We start from the raw sequence: 13,403 nt of genomic DNA on the forward strand, positions 1-13,403 counted from the left end.
CACAGGAGCCGGGCGGGGATTCAGCAGGAGTGCAGCCGCCCCTCAATTCTCCAGCAGGGGGAATTAGCTCAAATGGTAGAGCGCTCGCTTAGCATGCGAGAGGTAGCGGGATCGATGCCCGCATTCTCCAGTGTTTTGATCGGCTGTAGCGCCACGCCGGGAAAGATTTTCTTCCACCGACTGTCCTGGGTTTGTGGTAGAAAATCCACAGCAGGTAACACCGACCGCCTCGCACGGCGAATAAAAGGGGAGAAGGAATGCTAATTGTGAAAATTACACTTGTGCACTTGTCGCTGAGAAAGAGTTTCTTCCCAAACCCATCTTACTTAACGCTGTTACTCCGTGATACAGAAAAAAAATTAGCTACTTCCGTCCCTTACCACTACACGGAACGTGAGCATTTATGATCATTTTTTAATGATGTGGAAAGTTACCGAAATGGTCTCTGCGAAGATGTAAAAGTTTTGTAGTTGTCTCTACAAATCAATCATCAGCTCAGCGCAGAATTAGTGTCTCTCCAGCTACATTGTAACTGTCGTAGGATGGGCAGGGCACGCTTGTTCCGCACCTGAGTTTCAAGTTACACTCGAGCTCTCACAGCAGCATTTAATGTCTGCCTCTAGCCATGAGAAGAAAATAATTTGCACTTGGAAAAAAAACCAAAACAAAAACAAAAACAAACGAACAAACAAACAAAAACAACAACAAAAAACAAACTCGGTTCTGATCAACGTTAAAATCTTAAATACTTAATACTCTGCGAACGCGCCTCCAAAGTGATTAACTTTAATCCTCACGAAACTTCTCCAGGAGAAGGCATCTGAATTCTAGAGCGGCACCACAAAACGCTGGAGAATGCGGGCATCGATCCCGCTACCTCTCGCATGCTAAGCGAGCGCTCTACCATTTGAGCTAATTCCCCTCGCTGAACCCCCGCCCCCTGCGCTTCCATTCCTGCTGTCCCTTCCCTCCCCGGCGGACTCACCGCACAACGCGCTGAGATGTGACCTGCCGCCTCCAACACAAACAAAACTGCCCCAAGTCTCGGTAGCTGGGCATTCCGAGCCCCGCTAATCCCCTGCCGAAGTCACGGGTAGGCAATAAGAGCGCACAGCTCCCCAGCGAAACGCAGAAACAATTAGGTCTTCCTGCAAGCGCGCTGCTTTTGACAGCCGTAGTGGGAATTTTGCCTAATATGATACCTGGACTCCTCGAGGCAACAGCAGGCGCTTTGTTCAGCTGGATAACATCCGGGCTTGTGTTTCCAGGCAATTGAAGACTTATGTTCACACCAAACGATTATTACTGCTTAAGAGAAATCTGGATACATTTAAATACCGTATTTTTTCTGAGACAGATTTTTCCTATTTGTAATCCCTAGGTGGAAGACAATCAGCTAAATGACTTTTACCCTTCTCCATATTTTACAATATCAAATGCATATGACTGATCAGGTAGAGTTCTTCCAGTTCTTTCTCTTGTGGCAATAGAGGCTGGGTTCACGTTATAAAAAGGGGGTTAAAAAAAACCCCAAACACAATTAGAACAAGGATTCTTGGAAACAATGAAAAAAGCACTAAATGGAACACTGGGAAACAAAGAAATAGTTCACATTATTTACTTACAGCTCTCAGGCATTTTTAATCATCAGATAGACAAGCACAGAGACAAATACATACAAAAATAAAAAATATACCACTAAAATGATAACTTTTTACTATCATGAAACAGCCGTGAAAATTCTGTTTAGTGGTTACACAAACAGCAAGAGAGTTGTGAATTTTTATTACACTTACAATATTAAATAATCTGCCTCCTGAAAAAAAGCAGTATCTGAAACAAAATTTATTAAATACCTACACAAACAGCTCTTGATTTCCCAAGGATGCTTTAAGACACATGAATCACACTGACATATAAAGATCTTTTGAATCTGTCCTCTTCAATGACTTAGTGATTTTTGAAAACAAAATAATAAAATTTCAGTCTTTGGTCTAGCTCTAAAGCTGTATACCAAAAGTCTCATGCACATTCTTCCATTAACAAAATTCCAGTGTCTTGCCACCTACTCCCTCACTCTGATTGAAACAGCTCAAAACATAATAAACCCTAGAAAGATTTGGTACTTTTAATAGTATTTGCTACTTTTAATAGTATCTGCTACTGTGGTTCCCACCTTTAAGGAAAATCAGTATAGTCCATCTGGGAGGTTATGCACCAGTACAAAATTCTGTAATGTTGGACAAAAAATCAGCTTAGCCAGGCATCCCAAGTAACTTCAGTTACCATTACCAGTCACAACAGAAACTTGCAAAACCTGAAATAATTCATATTAAATATACTGTTATATATATTAAATATACTGTTTTTGTAAGAAGTATGATACCAAAATGGTTTTTTTGTACATATTTATCAGATTAGCATTTAGGTTAATACTGTGGTCACTCTGTGCACTAATAAGAAAATGAGGAAATCTTATGCATAAAATGAGGATCATTTTATGCTACTCTCGGTCATCTCCCTGGGACCAATATAAAAATCTCCCTCATTATTTCAACCTGTAAAATCTCCAGCTATCAGAGAGTTGAAATACCAAGAAAACATACAAGTTACCATTCTCTTTCTCTAAAAGGATGCATGGATTTTAGATTTCCACCTAGGTTATCATATGGATTCCAGATTGGCAAAGATTTCATTCTGGTTTCAGATGGGGAAACAGGAAGTCATACATTAACATGATTATGCATTTAGGTTTTTTCCCTAGGAAAATGGCTAGACTCACATCACAACTTACTCCCAATTTTTCTGGAAGACTTTGTGTCCCTACTAACTTAATGAGTGTTTAAAAAAGTTTCAACATCATGCTACATGTACAATGCCCTCCTTGAAATAAACAGGATAACAATATAGAGAAACTGTGTTACTAATTTTACATACAAAACAATCTGTTCAATAGTTCATAGCAATAAACAAGGTTGTTACAAAAGTAGTGAAATTGACTATGCCTGAATCCCACTGAATCTGCAACCTTTGTCTTCTAAAACAGCACTGTAAGAATCTAAATTTTCACTACATTCCCTATAATTCCATGTAGCAGAGAATGTGGGCTAGCTATGCCTAGGCCACCTGCTAATCAGTTACCACTAAACAGCACATACAAGATTTTCCTCATGTTCATTTACTGTCTCTTCCAAGCCATGGATTTCCACAGAATAGTAAACAATTTCTTTATATTTTTGATTTTTATCAACCTTTCACTTTTTGTGCCAAAGTTAAGAGGAGTGAAAATGAAGATTTTTTCATAGCTTAGAAGACTTAAGAAGATTCAGGTCCCTATATCTTATGGCTTTTACTCAGGAACAGAACTATGTACTCACTAAATGACATTTTTCCAGAATAATAGAGTAGTTTTAAGAACAATAACCTCATCCAAATAAATAAACCAATCTTTTTATAAAAAGCCCCCCAAGGTTTATATGGAATGAACTGAAAAATGTGTTTGGCTGCAATGTTGCAAGACTAGAGGGTTAAGATACACAGAACCCACTGAAGTTCAGTGTATGTTTAACCTCTGGTTACTTAGATCCGTATGAAAATCCGAGAGTTTTCCTTTTTTAAATCCATACACCACCATGATAAACAATAACTTTAAACTAGAACAGGGAAACCAGACTTACTAGAGGAGCTGCATTCACTGATGAAGCTACCTGCTTACAGTGCACTGAAAACACCACAACCCTGCTGAACTAAGACCACAAAAAAGTTTAGGATAGCACTCACTTCAACAAGTTCCTCAACCCAAGTTACCCTCTGATTTGAGTCTTCACCCCTCTCCTGGGCTCAATGTTACAGGTTAAGTGAACTCTGGAGGAGCAGTATCAGAAGCAAAGAAAACAACAGCTATTAAAGTTTACTAATGCAGTGGAGGATTAGTGTGGCTGTAAGTGTTGAGAACAATTGAAGGAGGGCTGGAGCCTGAGCCATGGCAGAGCAGCACAGGAATAGGAAAAACAGAATAGGAATGCCACAAGAACCCACAAAATACCTGCTGTGCTGTGGAGTCACACTGCCCACTCACCTCCTCCTTCAAACAAGCACTCCCATGGCTCCAAAACTGGATTTTGTGAGGCCCACTAAGACAACCACCACGACCAGAAAATCCTTGGGTAAAAGGCTATGCACAAACCTCCTCCACCTGCTGTCTTTCGATGATCTTAGCCCAGACTCTCTCCAGGTGACAACAAAGCAGACACAGCTTCCCTTGTCCGCGTGTTCCACCTTCCTTCTCAGGACTGGACCTCTGCTCTGCCCTTCCCAGGCACTAAGTGTGCCCTGCCCTGTGCTAGAACCTTCTGTGGAGGCGTGTGTTTCCACCCACCCCAATGGCAGCTCTGTCCCCCAGGGCAGGTGCTGACCTCCTTTTTATTCCTTTACAGATGGAGCAGTGAGCAGGCGGTGCTGGAGGTTTCTCATGGTGTGAATGAGGAATTGCTGTGGCCGCGTCTCCTCCTGATGTGTGAGGCAGCTGTTGGGATGGCAGGTAAGTGTTCTAAAGAAAAGCCACCAACCTGCCAGTTGGTCAGCTCCTCTGCCCCCTTGAAGCTGCCTTCTGTACCATCAGGGGAAAAGGTAATGCTCCAAAGAGTCTGCTCTTTTTATCCTAATTTTCCCAATGCAATGGCTCTAAGTAGCAGGAATATCAGCTGTGTGTGTACACCTTTAAATTAACCTATTATTTTTTTTTTTCATAATGTAAATTCATGATTAGGTTTATGTTCATGCATTTTCCTAGGCATTGCTTTGAGGGTGGAGGTTGAAAAACAATTTTAAAAAATGTACATCGATATGCATTTAAGGAAGACAGAATTTCCATTTTCAAACCACATTCCTGATAGTTTCTAACAGTTGAGAACACGACTTCTGAATAATTTGGATATGCAATATATCTTTCTCTGTCACTTTCTGGTTTTTTGGGGGTTTTTTTAGGAGATTATAGAACATAAGGGTTATTTGCAACTGTAAAAGCTATTCCCATCTTGAAAACAATCTCAGCTTCTGCACCTTCGACACCAAACACGAGGTTAACTTAGCAAAAAAAGACAGTTTTAGCAGTAAATGGTAAAACTCACCTTTGGTTTATCCAGCCAGCAGGCTTGGTGAAACTGTAGGCTAAGGTGCTCCAGCTTACACCCTTCTTCCTCACTTCCTTGGAATCTCTGAAGTTTTGGCAATAACCCGTCTCCTGTGTGTTTATAACCTTGCTGTTTTTGTGTATTGCTAGATATTTTTCCTGAAAAAAAGTAAAATAAGGAAAAAACCAGAAATTCATTGTTTTCTTTCAGCAAGAGCTGAGCTATTTTTATGCAACTCCTGAGTTCTTTTGCTAAATATTGTTAGTAAAATTCAACACTTCTCAAATAACTAAAAGGCTATAAAAATGTTAATAGTGTTAGACAACTCAAAACAAGATCAATGCAGAATCTTGAGTTGTTTACCAGTCCTTTAGGATTATAGCAGCACCTGCATTGTTAGCAGCCATCTCTAAACAACTGCCTGTGAAGAAAGCTTTATTTTCCCTGAAGATAAAGAAAAAAATAAGGTGATTTTCTTTTTTTTTCAATCCAAAGACTTGACCAGGAAGTTACTCAGGAATGCCTGGTCTAAATGCCTTGTCATCACTGCTAAATAATGCAATAATGAGTGTTGGTTACCTAACTCACTCTAAATTCCTAGAGATGATCAAGAAAGCAGGTGCTTTTGGGCCCAGATGAACATCCAAGGTGGTTCATGCTGCATAAATAAGATTCATGTGGAAAAAAAGTGCCTTACTTCAGCTGAATTCTGTATGACAGTTTTCCACCTAGTGTTTTAGAAATAGAATAGAAATAGAATAGAAAGCCCACTGAAGTGTCTGTGCATGTTCTTGCAGCTGTCATAGAAAATTGAATTATTTACATTGCAAAGATCTCTCCTTACTTCACAAGTGTTACATCATTTTCACACTGCTTTTAATTTTTTTAACATTCTACAAATACTGAAAAACTATACACAATCAATCACTCTCTCCTCCCCTTCAAAAATATTTGATTTAACAGGACTAGCTTTAGTATTTAAAAAAAAACCCAACCAACCACCCAAAAATCAGGTATGGCTTACATATACAGCTGGCCATAAATCTAGAGCAACTTTATACCTGGTTATTGCTCTCACTTTTACCATAAGTGCTCTTAGAACTGACAGCTATATTTCTTTCTGAATACCATTATTCTTTCTTCCCCTTCCTATTTTATTGTGGTTGGCAGTGTCAAAAAATTGTAGCAAATCAATGCTGAAGCTTGTCAAGCACGAAGTGAATACTGCCACATAGAGTAAAGACAGTGGCTTAGTTTCTGTTATTCCTAATCTGTCTTGCCTCCTGCCAAAGAATCCAGCTCCAGGGACAACTGGATGTGCTTGTACAGTATCTCCAAGCCATTCATCACATGTCAGGGCTAAGGTACATAAAATGATTCAGCATCACCGAAAGCCAGTAAATGATGTAAAAACAAGCCAGGCCAGTTAGAAACCAGTCGGGTGGTGATTTTACCTCCACTCTGATTTGATTTCTTCTTGGACTGGCTTAAACTTGATGGGTGAGTAACTTCTCCCATCTGTGGAGTGAGAAATGCAGCCTGGCTTAGCAAGGAGCCATTGTCTGGTTTAGTGCCGACATAATGCAGGAACAATCTCCTCTGTAAATAAAGATGTTCAAAGAACAGTCAGAAAGTCACTGGGTGGCAGATTATGGGCTATATAATTTGTCTGTATGTGCAAGAGCAGAGAGAGCTTATGAAGAAGAGCAGAAGTGAACACTGCTAAGACAAATCAGGCAGAGTTTGTAAATTCTTCCCACCCTACAGAGAACCAGAGCAAGACCCAGCTCTCTTGCATGGTATATCACTTTATACCGAGAGGCCTCTGTGGTTAAAATAAGTAGGGGCAAGGTGTAAAGTGGAGCTCAGCCATTTTGGTTTGGTTCAGCTCAAAAAACATGGGTTGATCAAGCTGTGTGTCTGTGAAAGTTGTTACAGGTGTGTTCACGTTATTTTTGTATCAGCACTAGTGTGGCCAGCAGGAGGAAGGCTGTGACTATCACCCTGTACTGGACACTGGTGAGGCCACACTTGGAGGGCTGTGTGCAGTTCTGGGTCCCTCACCTCAAGAAGGACATTGAGGTGCTGGGGTGTGTCCAGAGGAGCCCAACAGGGCTGGTGAAGGGTCTGGAGCACATGTCCTATTGAGCAGCAGCTGAGGGAGCTGCAGTTGTTTATCATGGAGAAAAGGAGGCTCAGGGGAGACCTTATTACTCCCCACAAACACCTGACAGGAGGCTGTACCCAGATGAGAGTCGGCTTCTCCTCCCACGCATCTAGGGACAGGACAAGATGATGTAGTTGTAAGATACACCAGGGGAGGTTTATTTTGGACATCATAAAGAATTTCTTCATAGAAGGGATGATTAGACATTGGAATGGGCTGCCCAGGGAGGTGGTGGAGTCACTGTCCCTGGGGGTGTTTAAGCAAAGATTGGATGTGGCACTTAATGCCACGGTGTAGTTAACACGGTGGTGCTGTTCAGGCAGAAACTGAACTCCATGATCTCCAACCTAATTGATCCTGTGCTTCTGTGAAGCAGAAGCGAGGAGGCTGAGGGAAGGAGGGGATGGAAGAGCAGGTGGCAGGGGATTTCGGAACGCCAAAGGAAAAGGGTTTATGGAAGGAGAAGAGGCTGTCCCCCGGCAGCAGGAGGCCCAGGGTGGGAGAGGGGGACAGGGGTAAGGACCAGCCCTTAGGGGCTGTGGGTGCAGTTTGGGGGGGCTGTACATCATCGTGTTCCCTGCCTGCGATATGAGCTTTGTGCTGCCTGTCAAGTTCCATGAGCACCGGTGCGTTCATTTTTCAATAAAGTCACTCTTTTAAGGCTGTTAAAACTAATGTATTAGTTACAGGGAAGTGCATTTGGTGAGGTAATAAATAAGAAAAACACAGATCTGCTTTATTTTCACTTGACTCTCTCACCTCAGGGAAGCCAGACACCTTCCAAAAAGATGTATGTGTGAATATATACATATTTATATGACAGGATGTGTCTGTGCGCGCATATATATATATATATATATATATATATGTGCGTGCACGCACACACACATATGTGTAAGTTTTGACTATAAAACTCGGCTTCATTCAAGTATTTAACATTTTTTTCCTTCATTAAACATTTCCTGAACCAGTCTTTACATGTGCATGCCCTGAAAATTGGAAAGAACATGGGTTTCCTTGTTGAATTTGGAACAATTGTTCAATAAAAGCAGAGCTTTCTAAAAATTATTTTTATTTTTTCCTAAAAACACACATTTGGTTTCTTTTAAGTAACTTGATCTTTTGGAGAGCTTCTTGTATGAAACCAGCTGAATAACGAAGACTCGTGTTTTAAAAGGATGAATAAGATAATTCTGGTAGTGCACATGCTGAAAGGCGCGTCCCACGATTGCAGCTGTGGGCTGCACTCAGTTGTTGGTGAGTGGAAAGAATGACTCAGCAACAACGAGTTTATTATCACACATAGTTATAGTGTGGTTTTCTGTAAGTTTAGAGTGTGTATGACAAAATTTTGCACGCGATTTTTTTCAGATGGGGAATTAGCTCAAATGGTAGAGCGCTCGCTTAGCATGCGAGAGGTAGCGGGATCGATGCCCGCATTCTCCAGCGTTTTTCCGTACGGATGTCATTGCAAAGCACGCGACAGCGTTTAAAATTATTTTCCTATTTATGCTTAATTTTTCATGTGTAATGGTGTACCGAAACCTGAAAGAACTGTAATTTTTTAAAAAAGGATATTAATTTAAATATTTCTTTTTTTTCCAATTTCCATTTCATTTCAATTTTCGTTCTGTTCAAAAGAACAAAATCAGATGTTTATTCTTTTGCATAGAGGAGGTAAAAAAATACAATCTTTGCATGAAATAATCAAATTTACTGACATCTTAATGCAATTAAAAATTACATGTAAAATTTATTGAGAAAAGGAAATTAAGAATTTTTTGATTGGTCCTTAAGTATTTGGTTAATGATTTCATTCATTAATAAACTTTACATTTGATATTGTAGTTTAATATGTAGTGAACAAAATTTTGTATTCATGCTTTGAGTAAGACTCATTGTTTCTGCTCTATTTTGGTTGTATAGGCTGTTTATAGAAAGAGTGGGTTAGAACATTCTATAGTTCTTTTGCACTTGGTAGCAAGATCATGCCTTTTGCTTCTGAATTTTCACATCTCTGAAATACTTTTTTTTTAAATTCTGTTTTTGTTTTCTTACTTCCTCACTCAGGTATATAACTGCTTTTACTTCTAGTTTGAGATAGCATGAGGAAACAAGCAGAATGTGCTTCTTACATGCACAGTGAATTTCTGCAATTAGTATCTTGGGAGTGCACATATTAAAACAAACAGAAATGGGAAACAAAAGTTATTAATTAGGCTCCATGTTAAGGGAGGAAGAGAAACCTTGCTGCATGGATGTACCAATAGCGCCTGTGAAGAAGGGAGATCTGCCTGTGACCATGACAAGGAAGGAATTAACTTCTAAATGGAATTGGATAAAAATTGCATTTGCTTATTTCTCTTGTATTTTCCAAGTACTGAAGAGAAAAGAGGAATTGTGACTGTAAGGCTGCTTGATGCTGCTTAAAATGAAGTCTAATGGAGAGAAAAGTATTATGGTCTTGTCATGAGTCCCTTTTGGACTCAGCTAATAAATTAAATGTCTGTTTGCTTGGAATAAGACTCTTCAGTAGTCCTCTGTGTGATTATTATTGCTTCTGTGTTTTCTGTGTTTCTGCTACTGCATAATACCTGACACTTTCTGTGCTTTTAAAGAGAGTGAGTTATATTGCTCTTCTTGGCTGATCAAATGCAAGTTGTGCACTAATGGAATGAGGGATTTTGGTGGGGCTCTGTTCAGGTGCAGTCTGCAATCACTCAAAAACCTGAAAGCTCTCAGGACCAATGACTTTTCATTACATTTATGCCCAGCTTCCTACATTGGGGCACTTTTGTCTACTAGGGCTTGTAAACACTGGAAAAGCTTATTTCTTATTGTTTTGGTGTAAATATGAATAGAAGCAAGAGGTTTTTGCTCATCCCATGTAGTGTTTTATGTCCTTATTTTTTAGGCAAACTATCCTGTGAAGGATTTACAGGACTGAGAGACACAAGAGTCCTGGCTCTCAAAAGAATTACTACCTGTGGAAGTATAGTACTTGTTAATGGGTAAGTAGTTTCCAAAGTCCCATGTCAAAGGAGTGACCACTCTGCGTCTGTGTGTGCTTTCTGAGTCAGAAATTGCATAGAAATATTCTTTGTAAAGAACCATAAAAATTCAATTTTATTTGATTTTTATTAATCTTATTACTATTACCACTCATACTTTACACTACAGTCCTCTGTAATATCAAGCTTAAATCAATTACACAATGTAGTTATTCATTCTGAAGAATAATTTGTAGGTACTAAACTTGCTGGAAGATATTTCCATGTTTTTGTTTGTTGTAGTCTGCAAGTAGGAAATAATTATTCCTTAGTTGTCTTTTATCAATACCTTATTCCAAATATTACTTAGAAAATCTTTCAGGCTGAGATGGAGCTTAGGGACCATCATATGGCAACTCTGGAGACAGTGTTGTATAGCATGAGGGCCATTTGTAGAATCTTCACTCAAAAATCTCAACTCTGTGAAACTCTTCTTTTAAATAAAATTATTTCACAACATGATTGTAGAACGTTTGTTTTCTGAGCTGAGCACACTGCAGTTCTGATTTTTCTCGTGATGAGTACTGTGTGATATTTGACAATAAGGTTTATGAAAGATTTTTTTCTGAAATGACTATCAATATCCTATTTTAATAAAGTGGTAAGCAGAAGTTGTATTTTGAACTCTTCTGGAAGAGTGTGAGAGGCGAGTTCACTACCATGCGTAAGCACTTAGAATCCTAGAACCATAGAAGGGTTTGTGTTGGACAGGACCTTAAAATCATCTTGCTGCAACCTTTCTGCCATGGGCAGGGACACATTCTTCTAAAGGAGGCTGCTCTGAGCACCATCCAGCCTAGCTTTGAACACTGTCACAGTTTCTCTGGGCAACCTGTTCCACTGCCTCACCACCCTCACAGTGAAGAATTTCTTACTAATATCTTCCCTGAACCTACCCTGTCTCAGTTTAAGGCTATACCTGCTGTGCTGTCACTGCATGCCCTTGTGAAAAGTCACTCTCCAGCTTTCTTCTATGCCTTCTTTAGGTACTGGGAAGCTGCTTTTGCTGTGGCTACCTTTCCTGTGGGCTGAACATCCCCAACTCTCTCAGCCTGTTTGAAAGGAAAGGAAGTTTCATCTTTAAAATGTGTTCAGCTTCCAGTTGTTCAGGTATTTTTTCTCTCAAATTCAGTGTTGAAAAAAATTTACATTTTTTTCCCAGTAAACTTTGCCCAATATAAGAAGAGTGAAATAAAATAGTTTTTAGAGTCATTCAGCAGAGATTTCCTCACCTAGGCCAGTGACCTTATGCCTTTTTTCCATTTTGGCCCATGTTTTATTTGCTGTGGTTGCAATTAGTATTGAAGTAATTTGTTGCTGCTAAATGCAAGCCTTGACATCTAGTGGATGGATCTGGATACAGATGGACTGTGGAATCTGCTGTGTGCTTTCAGGGACTCATGGAATATAAGTGGACTTTGGTTTGGTGAGCCTTTGGCTCTATTTCTGTCATGTCTCATGACATGCAGGTGTGCTGTTCACTGTTAGCACAGAATCACCTAAAAAAAGAAGGATTAATCTTAAAAAAAAATAAACACACAGACAGTGGGTAGCCATTGTGCTCCTTTCTGGCCTTGGATCTGAGCCGGTTTTATCTTAATGCAAGTAGGAGCACAGCCTGGTTACATAATGGGTGAACCACAGTGGACAAGGCTTGTGTAGTGGTCTCTAATAGCCCTCCTGCACCTGCTTTTGATTCCAAAATATAGGAAAAGGACAACTTTTTTTTTTTTTTTTTTTTTTTTTTTTTTTTTTTTTTTTTTTTTTTCCCTGTTCAGGGCCACAATATATTCTACAGTGATGTTATAATAGGGGAGAGCTTTTCAAAATATTATTTTTTTCAGTCTTGTTACTACTTCCACAAAAATGCTGAAATAGGCTATACAAGAGAATCACTACAATCAGCTTGTTTTGACAACAGAAAGCTCCACAGATCATTGAAATGCAGCTTTAAGGAACAGTGGAACAGTTTCACTGTACTGGAAAAGCTTACTTCTAATTCTTTTGGTGTAAGTATTGAAACTTCTGCTTATTTCTGTTATTACAAAAATCTGTTCAAAACTAGTAACTTGATACAAGAAAATAGAAATTAATAGAAGACCTAAAAACTATTGTAGATTTACCATTTTTATGTGTGCAGAGATAGCAAAACCAGTATTGGGCTAAAATGAACAAAGGATAAATGCAGGGAGGCAGAGCATTTTCTGTGTGAGGGTGGGGATGGTGCTGTGCAGGTCCAGGAGTTGTGGGTCCCTTCCAACTCAACATATTCTGTGATTTGAGTCCTCACTGGGGAAGAGGTTTCATGTTAGCTGGCAGAAAAACATCTTGCATCATTGCTCTTTCTGATGTCTACCAGAAGTCTATGAATGAGTTTAACTCTATAAGCTGTAAAGGAAAGACCTGAGTGTTATTTATAAAACAGGATGTCAAGAACAGCATGTGGGTGTTGTCACTGGTTAGTGAGGTGTGTGTGATAGTCTTTTTTGTTAGACACTGCTGCTAGCAGCAGCCCCGTGCTCAAGCTGCGTGTCCTCCTGGGGATCCCTCATTGCAGAGATTCTGGCACAGGTTTTGGGATGTGTCTCCTTTCAGGTGTGTTCACCTGCAGGTTGCTCTGGTGTATGTTTCCCTCACGTCCACATGAATGCCGGCTGGGCCCTTTTGGATTGTTCCTGAGCTTGCTGCCCTCCACCAGCACTCTGCGAGGGGAGCTGCCTTCTCCCACCTGCCTGGGGCCTCCAGCATGGAGGTGCAGCTGTGGTTCCCAGGTGGGATGTGCAAGGTGCTACCGCAGTGCATGGAGGTACAGCTGTGGTTCCCAGGTGGGATGTGCAAGGTGGTACCGCAGTGCATGGAGGTGCAGTTGTGGTTCCCAGGTGGGATGTGCAAGGTGCTACCGCAGTGCCGCCTTCAGCCGAGCTCGGCCTTGGCTCGGGAAGGGCCTGGGACCTGAGCTTTGTCATTGACTTCTGCAGGGGAAGAGACATTTGGCATCACGCTAGACACTTGTGGAATCAATTTTCCACGGTTCTTATGCTACTGAATGTCAAA

Source organism: Zosterops lateralis (genome assembly GCF_965231275.1).
Source record: "Zosterops lateralis genome assembly, chromosome: 1".
NCBI lineage: Eukaryota > Metazoa > Chordata > Aves > Passeriformes > Zosteropidae > Zosterops > Zosterops lateralis.